Source organism: Delphinapterus leucas, chromosome 15, assembly GCF_059928025.1.
Source record: "Delphinapterus leucas isolate spDelLeu-1000000601 "Yukka" chromosome 15, BTC_Dleu_Yukka2, whole genome shotgun sequence".
NCBI classification, from domain to species: Eukaryota; Metazoa; Chordata; class Mammalia; order Artiodactyla; family Monodontidae; genus Delphinapterus; species Delphinapterus leucas.
The window spans coordinates 20,705,390-20,716,358 of NC_143143.1; the positions used below are offsets into that span (position 1 = coordinate 20,705,390).

At 50.5% G+C, this 10,969-nt stretch overlaps 1 protein-coding gene across 5 annotated transcripts in view; it reads right to left on the reverse strand.

Annotated features, from left to right (window-relative positions):
• Positions 1–10,645, reverse strand: part of SCNN1B (sodium channel epithelial 1 subunit beta) — a 76,116-nt gene extending 65,471 nt beyond the window's left edge. For 2 of the 5 annotated variants that reach the window (XM_022588551.3, XM_022588549.3), the window contains exon 1: positions 10,522–10,644. The gene's annotated coding sequence lies outside the window, so the exon portion shown is untranslated. Of the gene's footprint in view, positions 1–5,701; positions 6,345–10,521 lie in introns of those variants that run through there. The other 3 variants (XM_089896033.1, XM_089896031.1, XM_089896027.1) reach the window with 3 other exon arrangements.
• Positions 10,646–10,969: the final 324 nt, after the last annotated feature.

Here is a 10,969-nt window from a genome sequence, read left to right on the forward strand (position 1 = left end):
TCTCGAGTGTTCTCTCCAATCCTGCCCCCAAGCTGCCCTGCGCTAGCCCTCCACTGCTCGTTCTCACGCTGGGCAACACCTGCCCCTGGCCACGCAGGGCTGCTGGGAACTCCCAGCCAAATGCTCCCAGCTCTCCCCTTAACTACTGCTGTCCTTACCTGTGTGTTTTCCTATGTTCGTTTTGCTTTTATGATTTGAGCCAGGCCCTGGGCCAGCACTTTACATGCACCAGTTCATGTGACCTTCATCACAACCCAATGAGGCAGGGACTATGATTATCCCCATTTTACAGACAAGGGCTTGGAGAGGTTCAGAGAGGTTAGGTTGCTTGCCCAAAGTCACACAGTTAAACAGTGTCAGGGCCAGGAATCAGATTTGGGTCTTTTAGACTTTAGAGCCCAATGCTTATCTTTCTAGGGGATGAATGTGTCATGTCCTCTAGGTCTGTTTCCCTATCTGCAGATTGGGTCTTGGGTCTGGGAAGCCACGTGGGTGACTATGATGTTGCTGCTGGTGACGATGGTGACGAAGGAGATGATGATAAAAGTGGGGATGATGGTGGTGACGATGACGATGACGGTGGTGGTGAGAGCAGTGATGAGAGGATGGGGATGATAATGATGCAGGTGGGGATGACCACGATGTACCGACCCGATACAGTTATTGTGCAGACTACATGAGGTACTCAGGTAAAACATTGCTCACCGTGCCTGTTCTATAGTTAGCACTCTACAAGTGTTGGGTCAGTTGAGGTCTCTGTGCCCTAGACCTCCAGAGTGGATTCCACTGCACTGGAGTGTGTTCAATAAACACCCTCCTCCTCAGACACTAGGTGAAAGGCGTGAATCAGAGACAAGAAAGGGAAAAAAGAGTAACGTTTTTCTCTGTTGGTCCCTCCTACTTCCTGCTAAGTCTCCATTTCCTGCCAACCTCTGAAATCCAGCTTGGCTTTGGAACTAAGTCCCTGGGAGGGAGGCCTGGCCTCGGTGGGTTTCCTGGGCCCCAGGTGGCCTTCACCCAGGCCTCCAGGGAGATTTGGAGGCTGAGAATCTGGTGCCCAGGAAGGGGCTGCTGCCCCAAGAATCACAGCCATTTTCAAGCTGGGCTCCTGCCTTCTCTGTTGGGGGAGATTAGGATCTTCATCCACACAGTGACCCAGGGTAGGTCCTAGGGGAGTGAACAGCTGAAACCTTATACTCAGCTGCTGGTAAACCAAGGGCTTTGAGAGCCATTGTCACAGAGTAAAAAATTTCCATTCCTCCTCCACACTCATCTGGAAGCTGAGGAGAGGCAGGGTGAGCTCTGTGGTCAGACTGCTTGAGTTCGAATCCCAGCCCCACCATTTGCTAGCTCCGTGTGACCTTGGGCAAGCTACTTAACCTCTCTGAGTCTGCTTTCTTATCTGCAAAATGCAAACAATTACATCACCCGTTTCACTGGACTGTTGGAATAATATGATGAGATTCCACAAGTCTCTCCAAAGGTCAAGTGATGGAGAGTGTCTGTACCTTTATGGTCGCTGAACGAATTCTACGATGTAACGCTTGTGCCCGGCCTGTAGTGTATACTTTAAAATGCTGCCTATTATTATTACAGAGGAGAAAGCCACATGGGCCCGCATTTCTCTGATGAACTATGTCTTGTGTTGAGAGAAACTGAAGTCAGTTCATCCCTGTACACAAGGCAAGCAGAACAGCATGGTTCCCAGACGGAGCGGCCGCACCGTCTGCAGTGACTGAGATGAGTGTTGGAGCTGTCTGGCTGCAGGGAGGAGTTTTTAGCCAATTAGATCCTAAGATCCAACAGAAACACAGCTCCACCCACCTCAGGCCCAGCCACTGGTGGGCCACAGTGGGAGTTCAAGAGTGGGAGTAAGGATGCAGAGGGGGTCTCGGGTGAGGGTCTCGGAGTCTCCCGGGGGCTGAGACGTGTGACTTACCCCACCCTGTATCTCCAGGGCCTAGTCCGTCACTGGCAATCATCCAGCCACCTGTCATTCATTCACTCAACCAATATTCATTGAGTGTCTACTGGGAGCTGGGGCTGCAGCAGTGAAGCAATGAACAAAATACACAAAATCTGGCCCCTAGAAGTTTAAATCCCTGCGAACTAGCGTTGTAGCCTTCAGGAAACACTCCCTGAATATTCCCAAAGGCCGGGAAATGTGTCTGATGCCCCACCCCACCCCCGCCTTGCTCTGCCAGGTTCTTTCTTCTATGCGGGGAGATCTGCCCAATGGGTGGGTCATCCCATGGCCAGGCTGCCACCCACTGTCATCTGGTGTCAGAGGGGTCAGGGAGGGTGAGGCCCAGACCGGGTCCTGCTCCACCAGCCAGCAAGCTGCAATCAGCCGGTCCACCCTGCGCTTGAGTATCACCCCTCCCTGGACACACACGCCCAGGCCGATTCTGATCTTTCAACTTTCCCTGAATTCTGCAGGTGTCTCGGTCTTTTCAGCCCAGGACTCTCCTCCCACTGCCCCACCCGCATCCCTTCTTGAAGCAGGGCTAGAACAGCATTTCTGGAGTTAATCAGAGCGGTAAGAAGGGTGGGGCCAGTGAGTGGGGGTCAATTACCTGCTGCTAAGGTGCTGTGCTTGCTTACTTATGACCCTGCAGGAGGTCCTATTGTCTGCAATCCACAGGCCAGGGTTGGGGCTCAGAGGTTAAGTGTCTTGCGCAAGGTCACACAGAGCTAAGCTCCAACTCCAGCCTGTTTAACTCCCAAACCCTTAACCATTATATCAACTGACTGTCCAAAGAAGACAACTAAGGCGTCTGGGGGATTTCAACACTCAAGGCGTGACAGCAATGCTCTGAGGACAGGAGCAGTTTCCCCAGGCAGTCTGCAGTAAACCAGGCCCCCCAGGCCCAGTAAATGCCCTTCCTTCCACTTGGGAGCACCCAGCCCGTGCCAAGCACACGTCTAACATTTTACATTCTGCCCACCCCCCCCCCACCCCGCCCAATCTCTAAAACAGCCCTTCAAAGGCTGCCTTCCGGTCCACCCCGACCCTCAGCCTCAGGCCCCGAAGGTCTCGCTTACCAGCCAAACTCCTCACTGTGGTGCAAACCGCTGAGAAAGGACAAAGGTGATCCCTCCCGGGGTGGTGGGAGGGGGTGCCTCTCAACCAGGAAAATCAACAAACTCCACACACAGACAGGTGAGAGTGGAATTTCAGGAATGAGCTTGTTTTGGGAGGTTGCAATCCAGCCCCCACTTAAGGTCCTTGACGGAGCCCGCGTGCAGGTGCGGCTCCTGAAGGAGGGTGTGCCAGGCTTCCCAGGCCTTAGCCCTCCTTCCAGGCCTCAGCTTGGGAGTGAGTTCCCCAGCACGTCAAGAGGAAGCAAAGCTACCTGTATTGTCCCAGAGGTCTGCACGGAAAGGGCCCCTGATCTTCAAGACACTGGGGAGAAGGAGAAAGTTGGGGCTGAATCTGGGCTCTGTTGTTATCACTGTGAGGCCTCTTGGGAAAATCCCTGAACCCCTCGGAGCCTCTTACTGCCTCATCCCTCATCAGCTGGCCTCCTCTTACCTTATCTTGGCCTCCCCAACCCATCCCAGGGAAGTCCTGCAGATTCATCTCAGCCCCCTGACTGTATTGCTAGGATATTGTTTCCTTAGTGTAAAAAATAAATTCCTCTTTTAAAAACAAAAATGCTAAGACTTTCAGGCTTATTTCAAGTTTATTTACTTTCTTAACAATTACTTAGGACTTACTGTGGGGCAGGCAACACTCTAAGAACTTGACACCTTTGATCCTGGTAACATCCCTAATGGGGTGAGAATTATTATCACCTCCAGTTTGCAGAAGAGAAAAGTGAAACACAGAGAGGTTAAGTAACTTGCTTGAGGTGACACAGCTAATAAGTGAGAGTCAGGATTCGGATCTCTGTAGGTTAGGAGGCCACAGGTTTAGAATTGCTGCATCTTTGGTGGATTCCCACCAGCCAAAATAATTTTGTCTGACTCGACATTCTGTGATTTTACACTATGGAAATGCATTAAATTTTTGCAAATACAAAGTGATATAAAAATATAGATGGTTCTCTTATAAACTCCCTGTATATAAACTCACTCCACCTGAATCTGCTGGTCTTAATATTCGGCCCAGTAGCTGATTCTAGCCTCCCTATCCTCTTGAACCTGACCTCCTACAGTTGTTCCAGAGACGCAGAGCAAGCACTCTGTATAGATAAAGTCATCTAGTTCTTGCAGGATTCCTTGCAGGTACTCTCTGACAACCCCATTTTGTAGGTGGGAAAACTGAGGCTTTAAAGAAGTACACACACTTGATCAAGTATACACAGCTAAGAAGTGGTGGAATCAAGGACTAGAACCCAAGCAATCTGATATCAAAGCCCCTACTTGTTTCTTTGTCATCCCTAAATATTTTCACTGTGGCAAAATATACAACGTAAAATTTACCATTTTAACCCTTTTTTTTGGTAAAGATATACTTTAATGTCAAGATTCAGGTTGAAACATAATTGTCTTACAAAGATTGTGAATTGAAATGTCATAATTGGAGTTGCAAGATGCCACACCAGCCCCCCTCTCAGCCTTTCCTGCCTGTGTCTTACATCAAAGGAGTTAAATCTGTTCCACAAAATAAAAATTAAAGTAGCCTTGGCTTACCAGCAATTACACTTTCACTTTTCCCATCCAGCTAATTGTTTTAAAACTAACTTGCTAATACCCTGTCAGTGCAAATTTATTCATAATAGACATGAACAAAAGGGTCGCCATTTCAACCATGTTTAAATGTACATTTCAGTGGCATTACGCATTCACATTGTTATGCAACCATCACCACTTATCCACCTTCAGAAAAATTTCATCATCCCAACCAGAATGAAACTCTGTACCCATTAGACACTAACTCCCCATCCACCCCTCCCCCTCAGCCCCTGGTAACCTCTCTTCTACTTTCTCTGAATTTGCCTCTTCTAGACGCCTCATATAAGTGGAATCACACAATATTTGTTCTTTTGTGATAAAGGCCCTACTTAAAACCATAATTCATTTTTTATTTGAAAACATATTATATAATTTGGGTCTAGTCAAAGGGGGAGTTAACCTTATCTCTAGTGTCATGCTTGTTTTAAATAAGGAGAAAGAAGATACATGTGGCTAGATTTTATAACTATAATATAACAACTGTATGAGGGAAAAAAACATCTAATGAGTACCAAATTGTATGCAATGAAAGGTAAGTCTCATCTATCAGTTTCCCTCCTCAAAGTTAACCGGCTTCTAGTGTGTCCTCCAGATTCTAATGTGCATATACAAATATATACACATATAACGTTGAATCCCTTTTTAAAACACACACACACACACACACGTGGTAGAACACTATACACTGTTCCATACCTTGCATTTTTCTTTTAACAATACATCTGGGAGATGGTTTCACATTTATTCATGCAGAGCTACTGCTTTCTTTTGAATGGCTGCATCATATTCTCTTGCATGGCTGTCCTGACATGAACAGTACTTAGTTCCCCTCTGGTGGATGTTTAGCTCATTTCCAATCAATTGCTCTCACACACAGACTATCTTTGTTCTAACATGATGTGCCCAATGCAAGGATATCCACTGGATATCCCAATGGAAGGATATCCACTGGGTAAATTCCAAGAGGTGAAGTGGCAGAGACAGAGGGCATGAGCACCTTCAATATTGACAGTTTTCTTACCCCAGCCTCAGGTTGCCCCAATTTGTGCTCCCACCAGCAGAGTCAGAATCTTGGCTGCCACACCAGCACTGAGCGTTACCCAGCGAACTTGCAGGTGGAAAAACAGAATCAGTGTCGTTTTGTTGTGCATTTCTGTTTTCAGAGTTCAGCATCTTTTCATCTGTTTGAATTCAATTGTATTTCTTTTTATGTAAACAGTAGAATCATATCCTCTATTCCTTACCCCCCACTCCCCCCACTTTTGGATCACGTGGTTCGTCTTTCATTTATAAGAGCTCTCTATGAAATTAACTCTTTGTCATAAAAGTGGCAAATACTTTTACTAGTTTGACATGCCTGGCTTATGGATTTTTGTTTGTTTGTTTTGGTCATGCAGAAAAAATTAATTTCTATGTAGCCAGACTCAGCAACTTCTATCTTTAAGGCAAGGCCCGTGCTTCTACCCATTAGGCTGTACTGCCTCCCCGCTCTGATCAGCGCTTTGAAGAAGACACGTGGAGCGGGCCTGCTTCTTGATTGGAGGTCCTCGGCAGAATATTATTGTCCCCAACCTAGACTTGGACCTGGACACGTGTTCTCAAGGCGCCAAGGGAGAAGAGACTGTTCACAGAGAGACTCTAATCGCGAGCTTTTACTGGGAGGGGGACAGGTCCTCAGCTCCCTGATCCCGCACTAGAAAGTAACTCCTCTGAAAGTCAAATCTTGCCCCAGGCCCTCAAGGTGGGCCCACTGGAGGCTGTGAGACTAGAAAGGAGAGCAAATTCTAGAGAATAAAACCGCCACTAGGCCCCTTGGCAACTTTCCTATCTGTAAAGAAGTGGTTCTTTCCAGCCTCCCACACTGGAGGGGATGTGCCTTTGTCTTAGCGCATCCCCTCCGGGTTGGGTCTTTGCAAGGGCAGAATTCTCACCACAAACCCACTCTTCTAGAGGGAGGTGGATGCAGGTGGCCAAAGAGGATCTCATTTGAAGGTTTCCTCCAGACCAGTGATTCTGAAATTTTAGCTTTCATGAGAGCCACCTGGAGGTCTTGTTAATTTACAGGTTGCTGGGCCCACCCCCAGAGTCTCTGACTTAGTAGGTCTAGACGGGGTCTGAGAATCTGCATTTTGAAAAAAATCTACAGGTGATGCTGAGGCTTCTGGTCCAGGGACCACAACTTGAGACCCACTGGCCCAGGACATCCACTCCCTGGAGACCCCCATCTCAGGCTGGGCAGTGGTATGAGTTAGGGTGAGAGGCCTGGAAGAACACGGGCTTCATTCAATCAAAATAACAAGAGCAACTGCTCCGTGCTATGGGCTGTGCATTCATTCTCATCTCATCCTCACACCAAGCCCACGAAGTAGGGTTTACTGGTACTAACTCCGCTTTACAGTGGAAAAACTGAGGCTCAGAGAGGGTGCATGGGCTTTAGAATTAGACAGACCTGGAGTCTGATTCCAGCTCAGCCACTGACCCATCGTGTGAGCTCCTGAGCAAGTGACTTACCATCCCTGAGCCTCTAACTCATCAGTAAGTGGGGACCAAAAACCTGATTCTTGGGGCATTATGAGGATGACAGGGCTGATGATTATAAGGGCATCTGTAAGGCACAAGAAATGTACATCTCCTTTCTTGCCGCAAGCCCCATCATGATCTCAAGGTCCTTTTCTGTCTCTCCAGATCCATCTTCCCTCTCCCTATACTCTGAGATACCTTACCAGAAGTCACACTGGACTACTGTCACTTCCTAAACCTGCTCCACCTGGTCATGCTCCCAGGCCTTTGGAAAGGCTGTTTCCTCTGTGTGGAAATGCCTTTCTCATGCTATTGCTCCAGAGAAACTCCTATTCATCCTTCAAAACCCACCTCAGAAGTCCCCTCCTTTTTGTCACTTTCCTTGAAATGTTGTCCTCTTCCTGCCCTTGGAAAGGCACGAGGAGGACAACATTTTCCTCTTTCACTTGTGTTCCCATAACATTTTATATGGAGTACAATCTGGAATACAAATTGCACTGTTACAGGGACCAGGCAACTTATACCACCACCAGCAACCATCAGCATCATCAGCACTTAGTGTTTTCCATGCACCAGGCACTGTTGTAAGAGGCTGAGGTTTGTTGATTCATTTAATGCCTAAAATAGCCCTCTGAGGCAAGTGCTACTTCTTATCCCTATTTTCCATATGAGGAAATCGAATCACAAAAATGCTAAATAATTTGCTTTAGACCATACAACTAATCCATGCCAGAGCTGGGATGCAGAAGCTGGCTGTGGAGTCTGTGTTATTAACATTTATATTATGCTGCGCTTTATGAATGAGGGGTGGGCCAGGTGGGGACTGTGCCACCCTGGAGGGCGCCTGCCCCATCCCAGGGGGCAGTCGAATGTTAGGGCTGGAGTTGTCAGCCTTTCTGATCCTCTTTTCTCAAGAGGATCCAGAAATATGAAGTTTTATGTGACATCTCCCACCTTTTAAAATCTTGGGAGTAAGCTAAAATTGAAAACGGAGTGTGGACCTCACAAAAGCTGCACACAGGCCTGCTTTGTGGGAACCTCGTCTCAGTTTGTTTATGCATCTTAGCTCAGGGCTAGGCGCACAGTAGGTCCTTTGTAGGTGCCATGACACTTCTGGACCTCACTGTGAGGTGGGCGTGGCTCTCACAAGCTGAGCTCTCATCCCAGTCCCACTCAGCACTGAGATTCTCTGACCTGCACTTGGGATGTGGACGAGGTCCCAAACGGTGGCCCTGAGCACCACCCCAACCTTGGGGCCATCTCCAGGTCTCCTCTGTCCAAGATAAGACTTCCTGCTTTCCAAGTGCTGACAATGAGTTAAGTGTTTTGTTTCATCATCCCACTGATCCACTCAACAGTTCTGGGAGGCTGCCATTTTCATCATCCCCGGGTTACAGATGCGAAACTGTGGCTCAGAGAGTGGAAGGGAATTATTGCCCAAACTAGGAAGAGGTGGAGCTGGGACTGTGATGCACACAGCTCTGATTGTAGCTTTTCCCCAACCAGCTGTCATCAGGCCTTCCACCAAACTTTTGATAGTTCTGGCCCACGTTCTAGGGCAAGCACACTCCCATGGTACAGCCCAGACCTGGAAAGTTTGTGGTATGCAGATAGGACCCTGGACACTCCAGTCTGTCAGGCATGGTTTCTAGCTCCTTCTGTGTCTTATTGGATGGCGGGGATGGCATTGAGAGTGTCTAGAGGGAACTCCTGGACATGGTCCCTTATGGGAATTCTGCCCACTGGGGCCTGGACAGGCAGAACTTGTGGCCTGGCTCAACCCCAGGCCTTTGGGCTCAGCAGCAACTGCAGATAGCAGGGTATAGTGTTTGTACTTGTCCACAGACAGAAGGATAGAGATGTGCGTATGTGCACCTGTGCATGTGTGTATGCCTTGTGTATGTGTGCACGCACGTGCGTGTACAATGGAGAACAGGGGACCTTGTCCCCAAAATTCAGATCCTGTGAAGTTAGTTTAGGACAAAGTACAAAGAAATCTTAACCCAGAGATGTCAATTTACAGCAGAGGTTGAAATATGAAACAGTCCCCTAATTTTTACAACTTAACTGCCCATCTAGGCATATCCATGGTGGAAAACAAGGCAGCAGTTAAAATAAATAAGCTAGATTTATATGCAGCAACTTGGATAACTTTCAAAGAAATGATAACTGGGTGGAGGGGGGTGGCAAGTTTCAGAATGATGTGGATGGATTATACCATTTCTATTAAACATCCACCCACATTACTCTGCAGTTTACATACCTTCTATGGGTACGCATGTATATGACTGCCTGGGTGTAGGAAAGGCCTAGAAGGAACTCCCCCAATTATGAAGGCAGTTACCTTTGCAGGGGCAGGGAGGGCAGGGGTTGAAATTTACAAAGGAGAATGGATCTGTGTACTCCTCACGGCATCACACAATTCAGTGGGCAGGTACGTTGGGCCACTGGTGGATGTCACGTGGAGGCCACAGCGAGGCTTAAGCCTGGGGAACAATTCACACAGGACTCCCATGGACTCTCTGAGGGCTCTGCTGTCAGGGACAAACCACCGCTTTGGCTGTTCTGCCCTCACTCCCTGGTGGAGATGGGGTGTGGGAGCTGTCCTGCCTCTTGTGGATGGAGGAGCTCTGCTTCGTCCTCTGGAAACCTCCCCCTGCCTCAGTTTCTCCCTCCACACTGGAGGGAGAGGTCCCGCCCCAGCTGTCTGCCCCCACCCCCTGCCCAGCACCCCCAAATCTCCGACACATGCCCCTCTGGGGGATAGACAGCAGGGTCTCCGGATCTGGCCTCCTCCCAGTGTGGCCCCAAGGGGGACAACTCAGAGAATGAACCCCCGTTGCCCAGAGGCGGGCTGGCAGAGGAGGCTAAGGTGGGCTCTGGGGTCAGACTCCCTGGGTTCAAATCTAGGCTCAGCAAGTTGTCCCTGGAACCCGGGGAGGCGTCTCCAGCCTCTGACCCTCAGTTTTCTCCTCTGTAAAATGGGGACACCAAGAAGGGCCTAATTCCAGCAAAGCGTTGTGCGTCCCGGCGCCTAGCCCGTGCTCTCAGGTGTCGCTGCTGTCGCCCTCCCGAACGACACCTCACCCCGCCCCTCGGGGCCGAGGACGCTGCCGCCCTCTCTGTCGCCCCTGACAGACACTCATCGCCCTCTCCCGGTCCCTCGGCTCGCATCCGGGGGCTTCCCCACTCCCCACAATCCTCTGCGGTGGTCCCCCTACGCCCGAGGCCAGCTCCCCGCAGCGCCGCCGAGCGCCCTCCGGTGGGAAATGGCGGGGTGGGCGGCGGGGGAAGGCGCGGAGCCCGGCGTCGCTGACGTACCTGCTTCCCGCGGCGGCTTGGGATGCGCGCGGCTGGCGGCGGCGGCGGCGCTCGGGAGGAGACGGCGGCGGCGTCGGCGGCTGGGCAGTTGTCACGGCGGCGCCGCGAGCGCGCGGACAGGGACTGGGAGGGAGCGGGCGGCGGGGCGGGGAGGTCCGGGAGCGTGGCGGGCGGGGCTTGGCGGCGCCGACGGCCCGGGCCACCGCCCCCGCCCGGCTCCCCGCCGCCCCTCTTTCTCACTCTCCCCCGAAACAAGCTCCGGCCGCGCGCGTTCCCTCGTGCCCGCTTCCGCATCCATGTCTGCCCGGCACACCCACCCGGACCCCTCGCGCACACACCCCGCATTCTCCCTCTGCACATCCGGACCTGCGGCACCAATATGTACGCACAGACCCCGTCATCCTCGTGTTCCCCAGACAGACCACTGTCCCCACAGTCCCCTACCCCG